Here is a 26,399-nt window from a genome sequence, read left to right on the forward strand (position 1 = left end):
CCTAAGGCTTACTATAAAGTTGCTAGGGGGAAAGCTTCGTGACCCTAATCTGGGCAATAATTTCATGGATGGGACACCCCAAGCACAAGCAACAAAAGCAAGACAGGCAAGTGGAACTGCATCAGAATGGAGAGCACTCACTGCACAGCAAAAGAAACAGTCAATGGAATGAAAAGGCAAGCAACAGAATGGGAGAAAATAATTGCTAACCATCTATCTCATAAAAATTAATTTCCAAAATATCCAAGTAACTTCTATAATGTAATAGCAAAACAAACAAACAAACAAACAAACAAACCCCACAAATGGCCAGTTTAGAAAATGGACAAAAGGTTTGAATAAACATTTATCCAAAGAAAATGTACAAACAGGGATAGGTAAAGGTGCTCAGCATCACTAATCATTGGGGGCATGCAAGTCAAAACCACAAAAATATCATTTCACCTCTGTTAAGATGGCTATTATTTTTTAAAAAGATGTCTTGGTGAGGATGTGGAGAAATCAGGACCCTGGTACACTACCGATGTTGATGGAATGTTAAAAAATGTAAAATTGTGCAGCCACTATAGAAAATAGTACAAAGTTTCCTCAGAAAATGAAATTTCATACATATCAAGAGTAGAATCTGCCCTGAGGGTCTGCCTATATTATAAAATAGATTCTGAAATGTTATGCTATCTAATGAAACTTCTTATGCAATCATTCAGATAATTTTCTTGTTTGCTTTATTTATACACAGAGTGACTATGTAATTTATCATTTACCACAACACTTTAAAGGTGAATGGGACACCATTATTAATCATGCAAGGAGAGCAGAAATAATCTACGACTATACTAGGCAAACCAAATATATTACAGAGAACCCAGGCTAGAGTGCATGTTCAGAGGAAAGTTATAAGCCATGATACATGCTCTGGTAAAGAGAAATTGACTCTCTCTGTTTTCAGAGGCTAGTAATATTCGGACTCACTTTTGGAGGTACAGAATTAGAATGGAGAGACCTAACTTGAACCTAAATTCATGGTTTAGAGTTTCTGGAACCTTTGAAAGAGAGCCTCACGGCACTGTGCCAGTTCTCATATATTACACAGAGAATATAATAAAATTACTTTGCATGTTTTAATGAATCCATGGTTGGGAGGTTTGTAAGGGATTAGCTAAGGGGTACATAAATGCTTCAGTAAATAAATACCTTGGCACAGAACTAGTGCATTATTTATTGGATTGTATCTTACTATATATAACCTTTATTGGAGCTTCCAAATATTCCTAAGGTTACAATTGCATGGAAATTTTGAAAAAAAAAATGCATGTTACGATTTAATAGGTTTGGGGTAAGAACTTGAGATTCTGCATTTGTAACAAGCTCCCAGTAATTGTAATGTTGTTGTCTATTATGCATATTTTGAGTAGCAAGAACCTACATTAAACTCTAGATACATCTATTATTTCAAAACTATTAATAGCTCATCATCTCAGGCCATTATAACAACACTGACATTCTTACTGTATGGTACTCTGGGAAAGTACAGGGTTCCCTGTTTATAAGGTAGTCCATTTCCGACAAGACCCAAATCCTAAACAGAAAAAATGATCTTTCTTATATCATGTTATAAATATAATTTTAAATATATTAATAGCAGCTTACTAACTATAGAAGTTTACAAAATGCTTTCTAATTTGTTATCTCATAATGAAGTTTCCACTGATTTTTTAAATAAATGTATTCATATTTAGACTGGCATAGTATCCAATGTGTTTTAAGTGAATACATGTTTTAATATTAGAACATTAACTGTTTTTTTTATACGTGATAGATTCACTCAACCCTTCACATTTCAAAACTGAAGAGGTAAGTATGAGAACAATGCTTTGGGGGTATTTATGGTGCTAATATCAACAATCATTCTTGCTGGAGCTCAAAACCAATTTAAAACTCAGTGTATCAAACAAATGAAGATCATACTCCCACGTTGATTAGCAATGAAAGTGACCCTGAGGAGCATTTCTTAGGCTGTGGCTACTTATCTTTACATCATAATCAGACACATGTGTTCACCCAGCCCCTGGCACAGAAGAGGATTGCCAGACTTCCCAGTAAAAGTGGACTATTACAGTTGTATTTTTTGCAAAAAAGAGTATGGTTGAATATAATCTGAGAACAGGAAACTGGTAAGACAAAAGAAAAAATAGGCTGTTTTGTTCATCAGCTAACTCATTCTTTCTCCCCTGGGAGTAGCAATGAGGGGGCATAGGGTGGCCATGGTGTTAATTACTATTGTATCTCTCTATGGAATGGAGGACAGGTGTTACTTGCAAGCTTGGAGCTCTCTAGACTTAAGTAGAGAACTTAATTCTGAAATCCCATTTGAATGAGTTTGTGAAACTACATATCAGAAAAAAAAAGCGATGTTTCAGGGAGTATGTAAAACACAGAGTACTTTAGAGTTAACAAACCACGTTACTGATGCAGTCTATCATACAATTCAAAATTTTGTGTTAGCCCAGTGTCTTCACTTATAATGGAGTTAAAGTAATTTTAAGTGTTTTGTTTTGAATTATTATAATCCACATTTTGTATAACAGGAAACTAGTACTCAAAGTATTAACTACTTATGTAACTAGTAAATGATGGACTCAAGAGTCACACCTGTCCCCCTTTTTGCTACTGGCTGCAACTGTCCTCAGTGAGAGCATTGCAATGTCTATCCCAATACACTGAACTGACAATGTTTTTGGTAAACATCTCCTTTTTGACAACACACAGTAAAATTGTTAAATGTAAGTACATATTTTCTCCACCTAATAAAGATGCAAGTGATTTAATTCAGAATATTTATAAGAGAGAGAAAATGGAGTGATTACAATGTGAGCTTTCACATGCTCTGTATTTTTAAGAGGTTAAATAGAATAGTGATACAATGCATAGATAAATGAATTACTATTACACATCAATGTTCTGGCCCGACTACCTGTTAAAATTAGTTTTCTAAGGTACTCTGTAAGATAGAAATAATGATAACTTTCACATAAAGTGATTGGGAGTCCCTAATGGAATAATAAATGCAGAATGTCTGTATCAAAACAATTTAAGTCAATTTCTTCCTCCCTTCATTCTTTGCCTCCTTCTTTCATAAAGTATTTTGATGACTTCATTAAGTTATGTCAAGCAATAAAAATATAGATTCTGCCCTCAGGGGACTTACCATCTAGTAGAAGAAAAGGATCTTAATCAAAGATTATGTGTTCATATAAAGAAATACAAACTTTCTGTTGTGATAGGAACACCAGATGGAGGACACATTTCATGCTGTGATCTGAGGATTTCTCAAGAAAGATTTTCTGGAGAAAACAATACTTGAGTTGTGGTCTTAAGAAAAAGGGTAATTGAATGAGTTAGAGAGAGATACATGGGAAGATTTCTCCAGACACTGGTGAGGAGAAAAAGAGCCAGCTCAAGGAAGCTCGAACCACAGATGATCAAGGAAGCCCAAGGTTCAAGGTGTGTGATATTATATGCTGGTACTAAATGACTTGGATGAAAAAATGAGGTTAAAATCAAGCAAACACACCAAAAACCAACATTTGCCCAGCCTATAGAATAGGTAGATATTATATATTATTGAGGATAGTTTATATATTATTGGGGAAGTTTTATTTTGTTTCTTTTTTATTACTTTCATCGGAATTACATAACCAGTATTTTGATAATAAGGTAATTAGCAACTTTTTTCTAAGACATATATCCTATCAATCCATTCACTAATTACCTCTGTAAATAATGTCACTAATGAAGCATATAACCAATTGCTAATAGAGACTCCACTGAGCCAGAATATTTGCAAGAGTGCACAATTAAAATGCAGCGCATAATGGCTAACACAGGTTAGCCAAATTTCATTAGAAACATAACACATATTGCCAACTGTTTCTCTACATATTTTGCATCTCACTGAGCATATTGAGCATCTGATGACATCTGATGCATCCATGGTCATATTCGAGTGTGCAGGAAGGTGAGGATTTTGCACAAATTATTAATAACACCTGGCACTCTCTGGGTGCCAAGAAAGCATATTCATTAGGAAAATGGACTGGAATAAGAATGCCTATTAAGAAACAAAGTGGCTTCTTATTACCTTGTTTCACATCAGTTATTATAAGGTGTCCCAACTGTCGAGTGATGGCTCTCTTACCAAAAGGAGGTTCTAGAACAGCAGTCCCAGTGGTAAATGATCATCGATAGGCTTGTTACAATCCTGAGTTTGACTGTAAGTGGGGCGTTTTGTTTGTGAGCACAACAGCAACAAAAATAGCACAGACTCTGATATCATCCTCTCCCACTCCTTTTTTCTTTTCTCTTAAAGTTGTTAAAACCTGGGATGCTAAGGTATGACAGTCTATATGTAATTTTGCCTCTGGGCTGCAATTATTCAGATTTTTGTGACACCTGTACTGAACTGATATTGACACTGCATGAAGTAATAGAGAAGTTTTCTTGATGTTGTCAACTAACTAGAGAATACATGGATTCTAAGTTACTTTAGTCATTTAGAGAAATTGTCTAAAACCAAGAGGAATGTGGCAAAAATTGACAGAAAGATGTTTTAGTACAGATATGATACTCAGAACATGTGCAAAATCCCTGAAGTTGGAAGTAACACCATTTTCAATTTGAAGGATTACTTTTATTCTTTTTATATCAATTCACACACATTTACTAATCAAAATGATCATGTTTTAAATTTAATTAAGCATTGACAACCATACACTGAGAAATTCTATTCAGAGATGTGGGAGAGGCAGACTTAATATTTTCTCTGTCTTAATTAACATAATCATTAATACTTGCCAAAATCATTTAATAGTATCCCTTGAATTCATTGAATTCTATCCATCACCAGTATAACTACCATTGTCCAAGCAACCATTATCCCTCACATGGTTACAACCAAATCTCTATCCTTTCCTATCTTCACTCTCTATCACTTTTCAGACATTTAACTTTGTAAAACACAAGAAAGAAATTTTATAGTTTACATCACTGCTGTACTAATGATTCAAGAAGTTTGTATTACAATTAAAATAAGATCTTTCCTACGCACCATCTCATCCAAATTGTTCTCTCTGGCCTCCCTTCTATTCATCAGGACTTCCGGTCAATACAGTCAAGTCATACTGGTCTTCCCATTTCTCCAATACATTCCACTCTCCCATACTTTTTTAAAAAATAAGCGGCTTAAATAAATGCAATCCTCTGAGCTTCCACCCCCATCATTATTCCCAATGCCCACTCATTCTCATCCTCCAGATCTCAGCTAAAGTCTCATCAACTCAGAGATGCTCTTTGTAAGAATGCTACATCAGGTACGTCTAATTTAGCACTTGCGGTATTTCCCCTCGTGGCAATTATTGCACTTTGCTTGTTTAAATATTTTTGTGTATACGTTTTTTCTGACTGCCTCAGTAAACTGTATGTTCCATAAGAGCATCGATGTTGTTTCTAATTTACCATTTTATACTTGGGGCTTGGTGCATAACACATTATGATATTCAAATATTGTTTCAAATAAATAATTAGGACTTCTTTTAGAACATGTGTAGATTGGGGAGTATAAGGAACAGTCCTTGGGTAAAACATGAACACACCCTCAGCAGACCACCCACATAGACACGTACATGTTATACCCAATATCTAATAAAACACAACTTCAGTGAACATATTTTTGTAAAGAATATTTCTTAAACAGGCTTACTCATATGAATGCTGGAACATTTATTTACTTTTAATCCTTACTTGAAGACATGCTTATTGATTTTAGAGAGAGGGGAAAGGAGGTAGGGAGAGAGAGAGAGAGACATCAATGTGAGACAGAAATATTGATTGGTTGCCTTCTTGTGTGCCCTAGATGGGGACTGAACCCACAACCTCAGCATGCACCCTGACTGGGAATCAAACATGTGACCTTTTGGTTTCTGGGTTGACACTTCAACTGATTGAGCCACACTACCCAGGGCTGGAACATTTTTTTAACAGAGTGTTAAAATCCAGTCACTCTGATATCTAGATGTAATAATAGCTACTAGAATAACTTGAAAAAATATAAAGAAAAATAGGTTTGAAATAAGGAATAAACTGTTACTCAGAAATAAGGATTGTGCATAGTTCAATACATGCACATATATAAATAATTCTAAAAAGTACACAAATTCCAGCCCCTCCTTCTTAAGGAGCTCAGGTTGACCCTCAACATTGCCGCTGTGGAGATTTCTTTTGTTTTGTTTTTCTTATCTAACAATAACCATTTACATTTGACATTGAGAGATTCATTTTCTATTTTTGGACAGCTGTGAGTTTTTTTAAATGTATTTGCATCATAGTCACACCTTGAATCATAAAGCTATATAATTTGGCATTATTAAATTTTTAGTAATTTTTTTATTGTTGCTCAATTACAGCTGTCCCATTTTCCCTTTGCTCTTCCCTGCCCACCGCCCCCCCACCTCCCACAGACGATCCCTGTCCTGTTGTCCATGCCCATGAGTCCTCTACTCATGTTCCATGGCTTGCCTCTTTCTCTTATTTTCCACAAATACCACCCCCTCTTGTCACTGTCAGTCTGTTCTTTATTTCCATGTCTGTGGTTCTATTTTGCTCTCTTGTTTGTTTTGTTGATTAGGTTCCACTTATAGATGAGATCATATGGTATTTGCCTTTCACAGCCTGACTTATTTCACTTAGCATAATGCTCTCCAGATCCATTCATGCTGTTGCAATGAGTAGGAGCTCCTTTCTCTCTGTTATGTAACATTCCATTGTGTAAATGTACCACAGTTTTTTGATTCACTCATTTACTGATGTGCATTAAGGCTTACCTAGCACTTGGCTACCGTAAATAGCACTGGTTTGAGCATTGGAGTGCATAGGTTCATTTGAATTGGTGTTTCAGGATACTTAGGGTATAATCCCAGCAATGGAATCACTGGATCAAAAGCCAGTTTACTTTTTAGTTTTCGAGCTAATTCCATACTGTTTTCTACCATGGCTGCACCAGTCTGCATCTTTGACAATAGTTCTCTCGTACTGTTTGCAAGATTTATTAGCAAACTACTTTTTAATACAACTCTTCTAAAGCATTTGGTACCTGATCATGAAAAATGATGTGGCTTTATATTTTAGAAATATCTTGTAAATAATATGCTGCTCTCCAATCCTCTAGTTCATATTTCATCTTTCTTCAAAAACTAGTTCATATAACAATTCTGTGGCAATCCTTCTTTCCACCATCCTTCCTTCCACATTAAATCATGACATCTTCAATGCTATTTTTGTCTGTATTAGTTATCTATTGCTGTGTCAAAATAGACCAAAATTTAGAGGCTTGCAAAAACCTGAACATTTAATCTTTCACAGTTGTGTGTGGATTAGAAATTTGCAAGTGGCTTAGCTGGGCTGTTCTGTCTCAGATTCTTTCCTAGATTGCAGTCAAGATGTTGGCTTGGCCTGCAGATGCCTGAGGGCTTGGCTGGGACAAGATAATGCACCTCTTTAATGTGTCACTCACGTGACTGCTGGCAAGATGCCTAGGCTTGTCTCCATGTGGACCTCCCCAAAAGGTTGCTTTGTTGTCCTCACCAAATGGCAGATGGGATTTTGCAGAACGAGAGATGTAAAAGAGAGGGCTGCATTTGGGGGCCACAAAACGTGTGGATAAAAAACTTCCAACCAATTAGGTTTTACAGTGGTGTGAGAACCATATCCCTTTCCCCCCTGCCACAGTTAAGTCACCCTGAATGTGACAAGTGGAAAAGGCAATAATGGAGGGCACTTATTGTTCTGAGAAGAGGATGAGTTGACTTTTACCACTGTTCAGACCCACAGCGATCTTTTGGGGACTAAGTAGATTGCATTGCCTCCACATTGAGCTTTTTGATTTCCATTTGATTTTTATTTTCAACCTCCTGTAAAATGGAATGAGAAAATGAAAGCCTGAGGAAATGTCCATGTCAAACCCTTCATTACAGACCAGCACACCGGTGGTTTTAAGTCCCACACCTTTTTGTCAATGTGGCGGCAGGCCTTTCATTTTGTTAAAAATGGATGCTGTTTGCTCTTAGCAATAGCCATACTATGGTTGCAATCCATTAGAGATGCATCATCACAAATGATTTTCCAAGATATTGTCCTGGGGAACAGATATTTTTTCAACAAAAAACAAAGTGATATCCAGCTGCTTTCTCCATCATATCTCTTCTTGTTTGTTCAGGCTTTTATTTTTCCCATTTTCTTTTCTCTAAATTCATGTACATTTATATGAGGCAAAAGGCTGAAGCCCTTGGCTCTGTTAATGATAACTGTGATTCCTATAGGACCAGCTCATCACAGTGTTCAATTTTCCATTAGGATACTCTGTTAAATAGTGGTAGTTGCTTTCTACTGGTACCTTGGTCTGAAATTGTCTCTCAGTGGGATTTTGAATAGCAATGAGCTATGTCATTAACCTTAATTACAAAAATATGTCTACTGAATCTAAAGATAAATGCGTTTTTGTAGTGACATATATAAATCTTCAACTTGGTGAAGAGTTGGTCATTAACTCACCTTATGGTTTTAGTAGCTAGGGCTCCTAAAAAATTGACATTTAAAAAATTATTAAATTAGAAGTAATAATTAAAAGTCAACTTATATTTGATATATGTGTATGATTCATAATATCTATGTGCCAATCTAAATTTCTGGAAAGGGTTGCGACAGAATTATTAGCTTTTATAAAACATGAACAATTTTCTTTCAAAGTGAGAAATTGTGTTGATCTTTAAAGAATAAATCAAACTGTGTCTAGAAACAAAATATAATCTCAAATTCTTAATAAGAAGCTAGGCATACTGAAGGGTAGAATTCTTTTAAAAAATCTGTGCTACATTACTATTTGGATCTAGTTGTCAGTTGTTATGACTTCAGTGGTTAATATCCAGAGAAGAATGGGTGATCGTGTAGGAAAATAGTCCAAATTATAATATGCTTCAACTTAACAATATTTTATAAGTGATATGATAAACAAGTTAAATATATTTTTAATTAACCAGTCATATGTTCTAATAGCTATTTAAATATTTAGTTACAATTCTACTTTTCTAGATGTCTACATCACTTTTTGTTCCTAATTTTATCTTTGTCCACATATGTAAATGTTGACAAATTTTATTTAATTGACACATAGGTTAAGAAAGTAGACTTTAAAATAATGGCTATACATCTTATTATTCTAATAATTGACATTTTGTTTTAGTACAGGAGACTCTTCTGTGTGGCATGGGCCCAGCTCCTGCTCGGAGAGGCACAGGACCCATGCCCACAGATAGGCTTTCCCATGGGGAATCAGGTCTGTATTGTACCTAGGCTACTTTGAGACTTGCTTTTGCTAAAACTCCCTCACCCTGAATAGAGGCAACAAACATTTACTGCATATCTTTAAAGTAACTTCCTAAAACCTATGCTGAACCTTCCAAGGACCAGTATAGTCAGTTCAACCACTTTTCCCTTTGCATTTGCAAATATCCCTCTTCTGTGATGTGATTAGCAGCCTCCTCTCCTTTGTTTTCTGTAAAAGGAAACCACCTAAAGTGAACCTGTGCATAGTAAATGAGGACCATTATGTAAAGTGGCCAGAAAAGAATAGAAGCTTGTCAAGGCAAGGGTTAGGGTGCTCTCCTCTTGAGACAGTGGCCGAGGTGCTCCAAGACTTTTTCTCCTCTTGAGAGAGAAGCCATGCTGTCCCTTTTCCTCCACAGGACTCGGTAGTCTATGTGAATTTGTCTCATATCTCATCCACAATGTCACAGACCCCAAGAGCCAGGGTCTACATCATTTTAGTCATTAATAACTTTATAGTTTAAAATAGTTAACATTTCAAAAATATTCTCACTTAATTTAGTTTATCTTAAATTGTATGGGGAATGTCTATTGGTCTGCTGTATTTGATTATGATTGATTTGAACATAATCCTTTCTAGATAACTAATTTCCAAAGGACAATATTTGTTCTGTGCAATGGGAGAGATTTGCATAACCTATAAACTGTACTTAGGCCATTTTAGAACCATATTATGACTGCCTAAATCAGTCATTTATTTTGCATGACTTTTTTGTGACTTAACCCCTTATTCTAAAGAATGATAAACTATTTCCTAACACTACAGGGATATGTTTCCTTCTTACAAGTAAATGGCAGCAAATGGCAGCATACTTGGAAAGTAGAGAAGGTATAAATCTCAAAGAAATAAGCCAACTTATAAAATTGTCGACTAAAAGAGTCATTACTTATCAATCGTTTAAGCTTAGGAGTTGAAAGAGTGGCGTTCTCCAGAAAATGTGGAAACAGATGTGAGAAAACAGAAAAAAATGAAGATAGATTGAATGTAGTAGGTTAGTCATTTGAAAGAAATGAAAGTGTTCCACATGGTACTTGAGGCCCTTGAGAAGACAGTCTGTTGCACTCTGACATGCTGATTTTAGATTTCCTAGACATACTGGGCCTCTTAATCCAGAAATTTTGCCCAGTAGAGACCATATTTCTTCTTTGCTTTTGTAGATATTCCTGGTCTTGCACCTCCAGCCATGTGTGTGCATTTAATGCTGCCACAATCCTTCGGGATTGTGGTGGGACTTCACTGAAACATCAGTTTTCCTGGTTTCTCTGTTTTCAGTGACTATGTCAATGCACCCTGACATCGTGCAGCAGTGGCTAGCATATTAGTCAGGACTGAGCCTTTGCATACACCCAGCCTGACTTTTTAAAAAATATTGATCCAGTCCTGTGCAGAGTTTTGAAGATAGAAAGTGGAATAAAGCTTCTGGCAGTGAGGACAGTGTGATCAACATACCAAAGCATACAGGAGCATAGCTGGTTGTTTGAGAATGAGTGGGCTCGTCGCCAATGGAGGAAGTTGGGGATATATAATAGATACAATCATGTTCCATTTTTCTTTGTCCCAAGCGTTGCTTTTTATCATACAGAATTAAAATATACATACATTAACTCTATAATTATATATCATAAATAAAATTGTCCAGTTACATTTGGACATATATTTCATAATTTGGGGGGAAATATAGCAAATAAATGCTTTTGTAATGTTATATATTTAAAAGTACACATTAAACACTATGAATAAACCCTTAAAATTTAATCTATAATTCTAAATGTAGTACACTCAGCTTGCCAGAGATCTACTTCTTTGAAATATACATATTTTTTTTGAAATATCCCCATAGGTAAAAGGGGAGATTGCATAGATTGCACAGATTTGAAGTCATCTCATAGTTCTGCATATGAAAGGAGGGTTTATAAGATTATTTTAAACTGCGTGATTCTATTTCAATCTATATTTCACCACACTCCTGTCTTCATCCAGAAATAAAACATTTCAATTGCATGTCCACAGATTAGTCATGAAATAATGTCTATTCAATTTATTCCACATTCTGTTAAATAAAAGCTGTATGTCCTTGGACAAGTCACTTAGCACTTCAGACTAAAATATTTTTGTCGTGAAAAATATCAATGCTGCTTTGGTAAGAAAGTGGTTATTTAGCAATATAGACAAATCGTTATAATCTAAACTTGAATGTATCATTTAAAGACTTAAATTTTCATTTACTTAAAAGTACACTAATATCTTCAAATAATTCCTGTTCTTCTCATGAGGCTGTATTATTTACAAAGCACTATTAATCTTCTTGGTAGTATTTCTTTTTCTCTAAATTGTATGACACCATGAAAGTAAGAAGTGTTTCAAATTGAAGGTGTTTTGTTGTTGTTATTAGCACTGTTGTTTATGGTTTTATTATATATACCACTAGTAAGAGTATTAGAACAGAATGTGTGTGTATAACTGAGAAATAATTTACATACCATATATGTTGCTCTTTTAAAGTATAAATTTCATAAAGTTGTGCCACTATCACCATATTCAGTTTTTGAACATTTTCCTAACCCATAAAACACAGTGTGCCCACTAGCAGTCCCTCCACAGGCTCACTCTGTTTTACTTCAGAAATTTTAATTTTGAGTTAACTTTCCAAGTGCACATAATCAGTTTTTCTGATATTTTTTGCTTTATTTTCTCAATTTGGTAGATAATACAAATGTTTAGCAGCATTTTTAATACCCTATCGACTGGCACAGTACAGCTAAATAGTTTTCAGCTACAACTAAAATGGTTTATAAGTAATATAATTCTTTTGGTAGCACTAAATATGACTAGAAAAATATAATAACTTCCTTTTAAAATGACCTCCAAGCATCTCTGGAGTGGCAATATAAATATTTAATTGTGAAGATGAGTTGATTTAATTAAAATAAAAATCAGCACTTATAATAAATGTTATTTACCACTGAGTGTGATTTATCAGCACATTTAGCAACAAGCTTGGTAATTTTTTGTATAAGAATACAGAAAGAGAACTGAAATTTACCTAATACCAGAGGTAAAAACCAAGATAGTTCAATTTGATTATCAGGTCAATGGAAAAAAAATGTGGAGAACACCTGCTTCCCAAGCAAAACTGACACCATCTTGTTTGTGATCTGTTATATCTCCAATATGAAATGCCTTTATTACAGTGATATGAAGCCACCTCCAGGGCATTGTTTTCTGTGATTCATGGATGCAAGGTTGTCTTCCAAATAAAGTATTTTGCATTTATGAAGTTAATTTTTTCCCATCATATACTTGATATAGCTGTCTCCTGGGTAGAATTTCTAACTTTATATTAAGTAACTATACTTCCCAAGAAGAAAGTGGCATCTTGACAGTATCTTCATTATTGAGGAAATATAGAGTTATTTTCTAGAGGTGAATTGATATATTTTATAACTATTGATGTATTTTATTAGACTACTGTGCCTGGGCAGGGGGAAGGGGTCAGTCCTCTGCAGAGCAGCCATCTTACAAAGTTATGCTTGCAGGGTAGGATTTTGGCACTACACTCAGAGCCAAAACTCTACACTACTCTGCAAAACACAGTACACATGAGGTGTGCGTGGCTCATCGCACATCTTGCTAATGACCTCACTCAATCATTACCTGGGTTGTCTTAGACTAAATCACCAATTTAAAATGTAGTTGGGGCTACCAATCACATCTTAAAGGGACAAATACCTGCACAAACATTGCTTCTATATGGATTGTTTTCCAGAAATTTACCCCCAAGTCTTTACAATAGGATTAAAAACACTAACTCAGGTATGGAGATCATTTGGAGAGCTATTAACTGGTAGAGGCAAGTGGGAGAATGGGGGGAAATGTGCAGGGATTAATAAGCATGATTGGTAGGTACAAAATAGAGAGGGAGATGTTAAGAACAGTATAGGAGAAGCCAAAGAATGTATATGCACAGCCCATGGACATGACCAAAATGGGGGATTACTGGAGGGAGGGGAGGTTCCAGGAAGAGGGAGGCAAACTGAAACATTGGGACAACTGTAATAGCACACTCAATAAAATATGCTTAAAAAACACTAACTCAGTATGCATTACAGTGATGTTTCTCAATAGCAGGAGTCTCAGACTTATTTTGATTTAATGTTATCTAGGATTAAACTGAGGCTTTGCACCAAGTCTCTGAAACCAATGCTGACTCCAGGGTGTAATTCTTGACAAGGCAGCCAAGTAATGTGGCCTCCAGGAAGAGCTACTGTTATCATTGGATTATAGACTGCCAGTAGTACGAGAACGGACTTGAAAATGGAGTTTATAGATTTTCCCTAATTGTGAGCTTTCACCTGATAATATAACAGTGTGTCATTCTGCCTTTAAGCACAGTTATCCATAGAAAATAATAGTCTTTAAATATTTTAAAGTAAATTAATAATAACAACACTTAAATTTCATTAACACCTTAAATTTTTAAAAACATTTCCACATATTATATATTTTGTTTTGGTTACACATTACCCTTCTTCACAAAAATGCAAGTAGGAATGCTATTTATTGCCTGCCTTGAAATCACTGCATTATCCAAATATACTTATTCTCAAGCTTAAAAGGGAAATAATTTTGAAAAAAACATTTTATTTAAAATTATAGTGTTCTTAACTTGAATTTAAAGTGCTAGAATTTAAAGGAGCCTCAATTTTTTTCTAAGTGAGTAAATATTTGTTATTCGATGAAAAACATTTAATTTCATACTTGTTTTTAAACCTATACAAGATGAACTATAAAGATAGACAATAGACATAGTAAGCATTTCACAGAAAAATGCAGTTGAGACCTATGCAAACAAACCAGCCTATGAAGATGTACTGTAGTAGTCAGGGAAATGGAAATGAAACTACAGTGAGATGACATTTTACAACCATTAGTTAGGCCAAAACCAAAGTGTAGCCAATGAATGGAAAAAAAGGAATCTCAAGAATGGATGATGGGAATGAAAATGTCACAGCCATCCTGGGAAATATTTTAAACTGGTAATATTAAATAAGTGTATAATCTATAAAACAACAATTTTAATCTTTGTTACATATGTAGAGAAATATTTATATATACATCAAGTAACAGGTAGAAGGTTGATTGTAGCAACACCATACATAATGTAAAAATTAGAAAAATTCAAAGCATGCATTATTAGGAAAATTGAAAAATTATGGTGCATTATTATATGTACCATAATTTAATGATATGACAAAAATGGCTGGATAAGACTATTCATCAACAAAATGGATTTTTAGAAATATAAGGTACAAGAGACAAATTATCAAAATATCCAGTCATTTATATGGAGCTCAAAATGAAAACAAATGTAAACAATATTTTTCATGAATACAAACACATATGGCAATGCCCTAAAAAAGGCTATAAAAGGATAAGCATTAACTTAAAATATGTTACTTTTAAGGGATTTGGAAGAATGAGTTGGTGAGAATGCACAGCTGTATATTTATTTTATGCTTCCTGGACTAAATATACATTATTTATATACTCTTAAATGCATTAATTAATGCATAAACACACAATAGTCTATAACAATGATATCTAAAGTATGTTTTGATTTTCTATCAAATATATACTTAAAATTATAAATTCATTATTTTATACATGATCTTCTCATGCTATATTTGAGAAATATTGAAAAACAGAATTTCTTGACTATTAAAAAAGGACGAAATTACTTGTTTGCTTGGTATTGAGCTAAGTACTTGACTATCAGCCCATGGATTTGGGCAAATATGTAGACGACAGTATGCACTGAAAAAGGTTGAACAGCATATTCACACACCACAGTTTCCTAAATTTAACATGAACAACCCCCTGTTTACAAAGATGTGGGCACCTCTTTCAACCAAGCAGCTTTCCAGGAAAGCATGATGACTCCTGATTGGTGTTTGGAACACATCCCATTTTCTTGTTTTTGGTTTTGTGCCATCAGTACAGCTGTCATCATATATTTTTGCCAGTTAATTTAATTGTGTGTTAAAAGTGAACCTAAAGACTTGAAAATTTCTTTTGTCAACAGTTTTACACAGTAATCAATCTTCCTTGTATTTGCCTGTTTAAAATGTTACATCAAATAAGCAGAATGAAGACCTTCACCACATTCATACTTCATTAGTATGCTTGAAAACAGTTCACATATTCTCAGCACTTACTAAACCAGCTGCATTAGATACACAGTATTACAGATACTATTTTTCATGCCAAGGAAACAATAAGATTTTTTGTATTTTAGTGTGCTTTTCTGTCTCACATGTTATTCAGTAAAATAAAAATATTTAATGTTGATATTTTAAATGTTGAGTGAATATAGCATTTTATATACACATGAAGCAAAAACACAGACCATGAGAGACCCATAGAACACAGTGTTGAAAAGTGCTATACAACCTTAAGTCAATAAAAATGTTGGTAATTTGCTAGAAAAAAATGGAAACTTCTAAAACAATATTACATACTCAACATAACTGCTCCCTTTCAAAGTTTAATTACATCCTTAATATTTTAAATTTAATAAAGAAAAACTATAACACAAGACATGATTCTTCCCAAAGTTTCAAGTTTTCTCCACAAACTAATGAGTGGAATAAAGCCAATTCATATACTGGAACTATGAATAGGACTCAGTGATGGTTTGTTCCATTAGTAGGCTTGTGAGGTAGGGAGAAGTGCCTTAGTTCCCTATCACTGCATGAGAAATTTTGTCAAAAACCAGTGGCTTGTAGAGAGCAGGACCCATAACATGGCAGTGGTCAGGTCAAAATACCATAAAGTATATAAAACAAAATGGAGTCACTCATGTCAGCCAATATGGCTGCCAGGCAGCCATGATACTTTGGTTTAAGAGGGAAACTACCTAAGTCACCCTGGAGATGTCTGGCAAGGAGAAACACCTAAGATACTTATACACGTGATCAGAACAGCCATGTCTGCAGAGAGGGACCACCCGTAGATAGGTTCCTGGGGAAATTCCCCACTTGCCATCAGGGTGTCAAGACACTTATCAAGAGACCCAGAAGGGTGGAGTACACACCACTTTCAAGTATTACTGAGATGGGCTCCAGACCACTGCTGAGACAGGTGAGCTCCACATACCAAAGTGCTCCTCCATGTCACACTGATCTCCCTTGGCATCAGCTGTGAGAGGCTCTGCTCTGCTGGGCTGAGGACTTCGCCTGCCCTGCTGCCCACCTAACTCCAGAGATCCTTCCTGGCAAGATGATGACAACTCCCTTGCCCACTGCGCTCTCTCCCGGACCTGCAGACTGAGACTCTAGAACTTGGGTTCATTATTTACCAGTGATTGCTCTGTGTGCATATGTATTTGTGTGTTATATTTCTCTTAGATTATTAGGGTGTGAGTAAGATATTAATGTATGTTGATGTTCTACTTTGAGTGAACTTGCATTCAATAAAAGCTGAGTGAATAGCATAGTTACCTTGTGTGACTCTTGTCTATTCCTTGGTGCTGGGTTCTCAGTAAGCAGCTAGCAGTCGGTTGCCAGACTGACTTATAGGAAAGACTATATTGTGAACAGATGCTCATGAAATGGCTCAAAACATTTATTGCCTCATGGTTTTATCACTCAGGAATCTATATGTGGCTTATCTGAGTCATATGCTTCAGGGTTTCTTACAGACTGCAATAAGAGTGTCCGCCATGCTGCAGTCACTGCATAGGTCAACTGGGGAAGATTCCCTCCACACTCACACTCCCATATTCACACCTCCTCATGCTCCATTGTTGGTTGGATTCTGTTCCTCAATGAACAGTTGAACAGGGGTTTTACTTCCTTACTAGCTGCTTGCAGAAGGTAACCCTCAGTTTCCTGCCATGTTCACCTTTCCATGGGACAGTTCACAACATGGCAATTTGTTTATCAGAGACAACCAAGTGAGTGGGCAAGGGAATGGAAGCATGATGGAAATTAGTTCTTATAATTGATTTTGGAACTGGCACCCATCACTTTTGCTTTGTTGTACTTATTGGAAACAAATATACTACAAGGGGAGAGAATTTTTTTCAATGAATACCAGGAAGTGAGATTATTAAGAACCACTTTAATGGCTTTCAGAATAACAAATTTATTTCTAAATTTCCATCTATATCTCAGGTTTCAAGACATAAATACTACTTTTGGAAACTTCACTATGACACAATAATTTTTACAACAGATTAAGGAAACCATAAATAATATCAAAATGTGTGCATTGGGCTAATTGACTTTTTGAATCCTAAAGTCAAAAGTGAATGGGAGATTTGGGTCAAATGTTGAGACTGACACTGAAGTGTGATGTGTGTCTTGTTACTTTTGTTGTTGCAGCCATTATGTTGTGATTTAAAGCTGGTATTCCTGACTTTAGATAAAGTGTTTGCTCATTAAATATGATGTTTGATGTAGTCTTTGTTAAATAGCATTTATATAAGGGAATTTACATATATTTTTAGATTTTAAGAGTTTTTATATTACATTTGTGTTTTGAACTATCTGAAATGATTTTCACCTGCATGCAAGGACAAAAACACTTTTTTCTATAGTTTGTAAGTGTGGCAAATTACATCTGTTTGCACCATCCTTGAATTGCTGAGATACATGAACACATGCATACTTCATCCTTGAATTTCTATGATACACATACACAACGAATTCACATTTTATTCTTGAATGCACCCACACAATATACATAAATATAGCCCTTGAATTTCTGAAGTACACCTGCACATACAGTACAAACACACATTTAGAGAAAATATTTTAGGTGCATAATTCAAACATATGTAGTATATACCTCACATTTCATTGATCTGCATATTGATCCCTCCACCAACAGCACCCTACTTTTATTACTGCAGATTGTGATTCTCTTGAAGTCATATAGTGTAAATCCTCCCACTTTGTTCTTTTTAAAAAATGTTTGGAATAATCTAGGTCCTATGCATTTACATATAAATTTAAGACCATGATTCTAAATATCCATTAAGAAAAAGTTCTGAGATTTTGATTGGATTACTTTAAATCTTTACATTGATTGAGAGATGAATTACATCTTAATAAAATATTGGGCAACAAACACAGTAAATCTCTTTGTGTATTTAGTTCTTTAATTTCTCTCACAAATGTTCTAAAATTTCAGTGTACAGGTCTGAAACATATTTTATTCATTTTCATAAGTATTTTGTATATGTATGGTTTTATTTTAGATGCCTTGTAAATCTATTGTTTATTATTTCAGATTCCAATATTTGTTAGTAATATAAGAAATAAAAGTAATTTTATATGTGTCATTGTTTCCCAAACTTGCTAACTTCATGCATTAATGCTAATTGTTTTAAGTGCATTCCTTATTATTTTCTCTCTAGATTATTATATATTTTACTGGTAAAGCCAATTTTACTTCTTTTTCAAGTCTTTTAAGAAAGTTTTATTTTAACATGCTATCTGGTAATAAGGTAATAGAAGAAAATGTGCTTCATTTTCACTTCATTTTAAATATGTGAAGGCATATGATATATACCAAAAAACCCTCTTAATTATGAATAACTACACTGATTTAGAACAATATCTCTATGACTTATAGCTCCCCTTCTGGAGAATAGAGAAATTACATTTTTGAGAGATTTTCCTCCAGGCCAGTTTTAGGATTAAATATCTCTCTTCCATTAATCCAATCATCTATTTTTAATACTAGTTTTATTAGTTAACTTCACACTGGCTTGTGTGGTATCTAAAATTATGTAATTAAAAAGTAATAACGCCTACCTTCCAAAATCAGATGATTCTCCCTTAGGGCTGAACTCCTATGAAAAATTTTGTTGTAGGTAAACCCTGGCTGGCGTAGCTCAGTGGATTGAGCGCGGGCTGTGAACCAAAGTGTTGCAGGTTCGATTCCCAGTCAGGGTACATGCCTGGGTTGCAGGCCATGACCCCCAGCAACCGCACATTGATGTTTCTCTCTCTCTCCCTCCATTCCCTCTCTAAAAATAAATAAATAAAATTTAAAAAAAAAAGGATTTCATTAAAAAAATTTGTTGTAGGTAGAGTTTCCCAGTTTGTCATATATCTTCTCCCAAATAACTGTTCTCTTAAATTGACTCCTGCCATTGTGGCAGTGTCCAAGCTGTCCCCTTGTTTTAATCAAATCTCCACTATTGAAAACATGGAGGGCTTATCACATAACAGAAAATCTGAGTCTGAAAACTTTTGGCTCACATATTGTGTCACGAGTGCTGGACATGCTTATTAGGAGGCCAAGTTTAAGTCTTTAGATTTGATTCATTTGCTTGTATGAGCAAAGATGTAGTAAGCATGCTATACAATCTATCTCTCATGCTTATTACATCTAAAAACTCTTTACAAACACAGAAAGCAACCGTGAATGGTATTTAAAAAGTAGGGCAATGGGTGGTAGAGGGAAGTTAAACCTGGAAATACAACATGTGAGGGAGATGAGTTTCCGAATTTTTCCCTCATTTTTTCTTGAAGATTTGATCCAGGGCTAGACAAACCTCAGTCAGTTTTTCTTTGTGGTAATATAGGTAAGTAAAGCTTAAAAAAAAAAATTAAAACTTGTCTTAGGGCCAAAGGACCAAGAAAAACATCTTTATCTCGAGGTTATGGAAATCCTAGAGACAAGAGTTGGAAGATCTCTCCTAATTCTGTAAATGAAGATATCAACCTGCACAAGTCCTTGGCTCACCTCTGCGCTACACGTGAAAAGCAGACTAGCAAAGGCTGAGAGAACTGAACCTCCCAGCTCTTAATGTTTTCCTTTTCCACCAAACTGTCACACTTTTGTAAATGTGTTGGGAAGACACAAAAATGTATAGCAAAGACTTTGAAAATGGACTAAGATTTAAGCAAATCCAGTCTAACATTTGAGTGTCTCACGACAGAAGGACTGAGAACCAGAGAAGAAAGGTTTTGACAGCTGAACTGATGCTGGGACTACAGGCCACAGAAGGCAACACAATATGTAGTCAAAATCTAACTGGAATGAAAGCCTACCAAAACAGATACATCAGCATTATCCAGAGCAAACTGTGGACAAACGAAAAGTTCATCGGACAAGACCAGCTCCCTGCCTGTTCTAGTAAAGAAAGTTTTATTAGACCACAACCACAGATATTCATAAATATGTCATTTATGGGTATTTTTGAATTATGATGGCCAAGTTGACTTGTCATGATAGAGATCATATTGTGTGCAAAGCTGAAATTGACTTCTGCTCTGGAATATTTTGATAGCACACTGTTTATACAAATCTAATATTCAAAGTCTTCAAGGTAATAGAAAAACTCAATATACCAATACCCAGAGAAATGACACTGAGTCTACAGAGAAAAGACAATCAATTTGATGTCCATCTAAAATGATCTGCATATTGGATTTATCAGATTAAGACAGTAAAGTAGCTATTATAATTATGCCCAGTGATGTAAAGGTAACTATACTCGAAATAAAAAGGTAAAAGTTTTCAGCAGACAAAAAGAAACTATAAGAATCACATGGAAATTTTACAAATAAAAAGTACAATATCCTAAATAAAAATTCACAGCATGAGTTCAAGAGCTAAAGAGGAAAATAAAGATGATGGAGGAAAAATTTAGTGAAGTTGAAGTTAGATTATTTGAAATTATCCAGTAAAAAGAGCAAAGAGAATAAAAGACTAAAAAAGAACATAAACCTGTGGTATAATAAGAAAAGGAAAGTATTCATACCATAGGAATCACAAATAAAAGGAGAAAAAGATGGTACAGGAAAAAAAACCATGGAGAATGTCCCCAAATTTGATAAACTATGTATATTCACAGATTCATGAAGTTAACCTGGAACAGATTACATTTAAAGAAAACTATGCCCAAACACATAACAATCAAACTGATGACAGCAAAGATAACTAAAAATCTAGAAAAAAGCTAGAGAAAATGTATACATTATGTATAAGAGTAAGTCATTTGAATACTGTGGACATCTTGTCAGAAACCATGAAGGTCATAATAGAGTATAACAGCATCTTTGAAATACTGAAAGAAAAAAAAATAACTGCTAATCCAGAATATTATATTCAGAAAAATAAAGAAATTGTTGAATGGAGGGAAATTTAAAGGATGCGTCACCACCAAACCGGCTCTAAAGAAATATCTACAATATGAAGGGAAATGACACCAGAGGGAAAATGTGGAATTTAAATAGAAAGGGTGAGTTGCAAGAAAAATGTAAAATATATGAGTAAAAAAAAGAGTATCTTCATCATCTTAAATTTTAGAAATAATCCAGGACTTATGAAAATTAGGGTGGTTTTTAGTGTCTGTAGATATAATACACATGTCAACTATACAAGGTAGGAGTAAAAGAATCTATGTAGTTGTAAGAATTCAATATTTCAGTTAAAATGGGAGAATAATTAATTTTAAGGAAACTGATGAACACAAAACATATAGCATTACCTGATGGGTTTTTGAAGTAGATACAATGCAATGAGTGATTATAACATGGAATTGGACAAGGGTCTTAGTTATTGTCACCCTTATATATTTGCTGGAAGTGGCAACATATTGACACTTGTAGTCCATGAAATCCTAGATATGTACATAGTCTCCCTAGAGCAACTGCTAAGGAGGTAATATGGAGGCATGTAGTGCCCCACCTCAAGTAAAAACTGGAGAAATAACGATAGAATGCTAAAATACAGTGTATGACAAAATTACATTTACAGCTGTGAGTACATGAAACAGTTCATTCTTGCATTATTATGTATTCATTATTTTATTATTTTTCTTTTTTTAAGATTTTATTTATTTATTTTTAGAGAGGGAAGGGAGGGAGATAGAGAGAGAGAGAGAAACATCAATGTGCTGTTGCTGGGGGTCATGGCCTGCAACCCAGGCATGTGCCCTGACTGGGAATCGAACCTGCGATGCTTTGGCTCACAGCCTGCGCTCAGTCCACTGAACTACGCCAGCCAGGGATTTTATTATTTTTCCATATGAGTAACTGTGAAACAACCTTTCTTTGTCCCACCCTGTATATACACATGATACAAAAGAAAGAAGGAATGTGGAAATAGCAAACAAAAAATAGATGGTCAAAAAATAAGATAAAGCAATAGAAAAAAAAGCAAACTATATTAATAATTATTATATATAACCAGGGAAGAAAAAATTAATATACATTATTCCTAAGAAACATCTTAAACATAGGAAGATGGGTTGAAAATAGGAGTTTGGGAAAAAGCGTATTATGAAACACTAATCAAATCAGTGCTGGGGAAGACTGCTTCTGGCACAGACTTAATCTCCTTAAAAAATGCAGAAAAATATGTAAAACAGTGGTTTTCAAGACCCTGGAGAGCAGGTAACACAGGATAGTGTTACCTGAGGTAGATGAAGCAAGTGGTCTGGGGCCTAGAATCGCCCCAGCTTAGTGTCCTGTATTACTCCTTTCAGACTGTTACAACAAAACACCACAAACTGGGTGGTTTAAACAACACAACTTATTTCTCACAGTTCTGGGGGCTGGAAGGCATAAGATTGAGGTGCCAGTCAATTTTATTTTGGTCAAGGACTCTGTCCTTGACTTGCAGAGTCTCACTGTGTCTACCCATGGCAGAGAAAAGAGAGAACTCTGTGTCTTTTCTTATAAGCACACCAGCTTTTTAGATTTAGGTCTCATTCTTATGTCTTCATTTAACTTGTCCCACCTCCTAATAGGCCCTATATCTAAACACAGTAACATTGGGGGTGAGGCTTCTGCATGTGCATTTGGGATGACACAGACATTCGGTCCATTATGTGTCTTGAGGGAGTTGCAGACCACAGTGCAGGGAGGAGACACCTATGTGAAATCTGGCAGTTAACTGATAGTCTGGCAAGTTCAATGTGACTAGAATTTATAGGACCCAGTACTAGAGAAGAGAGAGCTGTATGGAGAACCCTGGAGCAGTACAGAGGTCTCTCTTTAGGTATTTGGCTGAGTACTAATCACAGCAGGTGTGAGGAAGTTACCCAACCCTGGAGACAGAGTGTCCTGCAGGGAGTAGGGAGTAGAGTGCCTGGCACTCACATAAAGCTGGAAAGTGCCTGTTCCTGCCAATCAGACTAAAAACATCCCATAATTCAAGGTTCAATGAATACTCAGAAAGGTCTTGGTAGTGAGGAGTTATTAGCCTAAGAGTAAAAGTTGCTGTGATCCAGCCTCACAAATCTTAAAAGCAATACCCAATATGATCAAACTGTTCCAGGTAAGTTGATAACCACTGACCTAGGTAATTCTTCAAAACTTCCTAGGAAGGCACTAACATTTCACTCGCAGCTGTCTTTAAATAATGTGCTTTCACTAACATAACTGATTCCTCAAAGCATGAAGGTAGGAAACTGGTTTTTTTTTTTTTTAGTTTTTTTTTCATTTCTACAGAAGTTTAGAAATTTTAATTAGTCATACAATAGCATTAATGGCTCATCTCACTGTTTAATAGCCACACATATCATTCAAACCCTGGGCTGTTAACATCTCCTTCTGATTATCCTAATGGGGTAGAAAAGATTTCAGAATCTGCTATTATTTCTGATCAATTACATTTAAAAGTGTTTTGTTAAATATCTTTTCAAAGAGGAGCTTTGTCAAAGTGAGCTATTATATACTAGGGAGTACAGCCATTGTATGTAATTAAATAACTTAATCTACATTTTTAAATGGGAATCAAATAGAAAAGTCTCTCATTCATAAGTTCAGTGCACAAACCAACTTCAGATTTCCACAATTAAGATAATGGAGGATTAAAATGTGACTAATTACTTCTATCTATTGTGCTTAATGAGCATAAACAGTTTCAAAATATGTTATCCTAAATTGATTTTTTTCTAAAAAATAAATTAGGTAATATCTTTAGTTCAAGGGCCACAGTAATAATTATTTGTTTCCATTTGACAAAGAAAAAATTTAAAGTCAATGATTTTTGTATTAACTCTTTATTTGCCTCCTGTAAGGTAACCTTTTAATTTTATTTTTTTAAGAAATAATTAGCAATATAACCACAGCATAGAGAATGCTTAAATTATAGTACAAATACAAAGATAAAGTTAAATGCTTCCAAATTGGACATGTTTACCACATGTTTTAAAGGAAGGCTTGATATGTGAAATCATATAAACATAATAGTTTTTCTTAGAATTATTAAATTAAGATAGATATTTACTGGTAACTTACCTGTTTAGCTCACAAGAAACGTATCCTTCATTTTATACAGGTTATGGTCTCTGCCTATTAAAACTAGTGGAGTTGGTGAAGAAAACACATTTAATTTTTATTACTATGAAAAGTCTATTTTCTCATGGTTTATTGAAATAACTTTCAGCTTTGTTTCTTTTGCATAGCAAGCAGGAATTGTGGATTCTATATTGCAATGGAAAAAATACCATTATCATTTTGGGAAAATGCCATTAAATTCCTGCTGTCAAGAATCCATTGTTCTTCCCAAATGTAATAGTATAGAAATTTGGCTACAAGTGACAAAATCAATTTAACTAATAAAGAGAATTTAATACATTTTTTAAAAGACCTAGAGCAAGTCCTTCTTTTATGTATCTCTTTATATTCTATTGGTTCTTTTTCTCTGAAGAATCCCAACTGAAATAGTTTTATAGAGAGAGAATGTTTTATTGTAAGTATTTGGCTGACTTGATTAGGAAGGCTGAGAAGCCCCAAGCTGGAGTCTCTGCAGAAGCAATGTGTAGCTCCATTCCAATTCCAAAGGCCTGGCAACCAAGATATCTCCCTCTGACTCTTTCTAATGAGGACACTTGTGGTGATATTTTGGGCCTACCCAATAATCCAGAGTAATCTCCTTACTCAACAGCCTTAATTTAATTTTAAGTCTGCAAAGATTCTTTTTCCAAAGAAGGGAACATGAACAGGTTCCAGGCATACAGATGTGGGTATATCTCCAGGAGCCAAGTCAGTGTACCACAACAAAGAAATAAAACGAATCTTAAGTTTTTCTAAACATTGCAATAGTAGGTGGTATCTAGTAAAATTTCCTATACTTTTTCAATTAAATGAAAAAGTAAAATATTAATTACATATTAAATTGGAGTCATAATGTAAACTAAAATTTAAAAATTAAAACTCTAAAAATAAACAAAAATGGGGGTCATAAAACTTAGATGTTAGAGTCCTCAACATTACCTAGTTTCTTAAATTTACAAAGACCAAAATATCATCATTATAGAAAATAACTTTAAATTTAATGGAAAATTATAACCATAACTATTTACATTGTTTATCCATGACACTAAGCCATCCACTTTGACGTGCCAATATTTGATACTGCCAACCCAAGATAGGTGACATTATTGTTCAAGGTAAACTAGATTGTTATTCTAGCAGGTTAAGATTTATTCATTAGAGAATTTTAGCCAGAATTTTTTTTTATAATTTCTTTTACCTTTATCACTTGACTGGTGAACAAATTCTGTAAGCTCTACTCACCTACTTCCATAGTTCCTTCTTCATAGCTCAGGTATCCCTCACTGCACGGGGTTCTTGATTTTGTGTGGGTGAAATGAGTCCAGTGCCATATGATGAACAGAAAAGGTACTGACTTTTATAATACATAAACTTTAAATGCTAGAAATAGCTTTCTTATTTTCTTCTGTGGTGCTAAGCCTCACTTGGCTTGAGATTTCCATCCCTCGACTAAGCAGTCAAGGGGAGGAAGTAGAGCCTCATAATACAGACATTACCATGGAAGTCCCAATCTTACATATTTATGTTAGACAACATTTTGTTGCAACCATATCCAAACGTTGTGGTTTGTAACAACAAATATGTATATATTTTTTTACTTTCTGCTCATTGAATGCGCTAAAATTAGCTCCAGCCTGTGAGTCTGTTAGGGTTCTGTT

This window comes from Phyllostomus hastatus, unplaced genomic scaffold, assembly GCF_019186645.2.
Source record: "Phyllostomus hastatus isolate PE091 unplaced genomic scaffold, TTU_PhHast_1.1 phas_scaffold_21, whole genome shotgun sequence".
Taxonomy (NCBI): domain Eukaryota; kingdom Metazoa; phylum Chordata; class Mammalia; order Chiroptera; family Phyllostomidae; genus Phyllostomus; species Phyllostomus hastatus.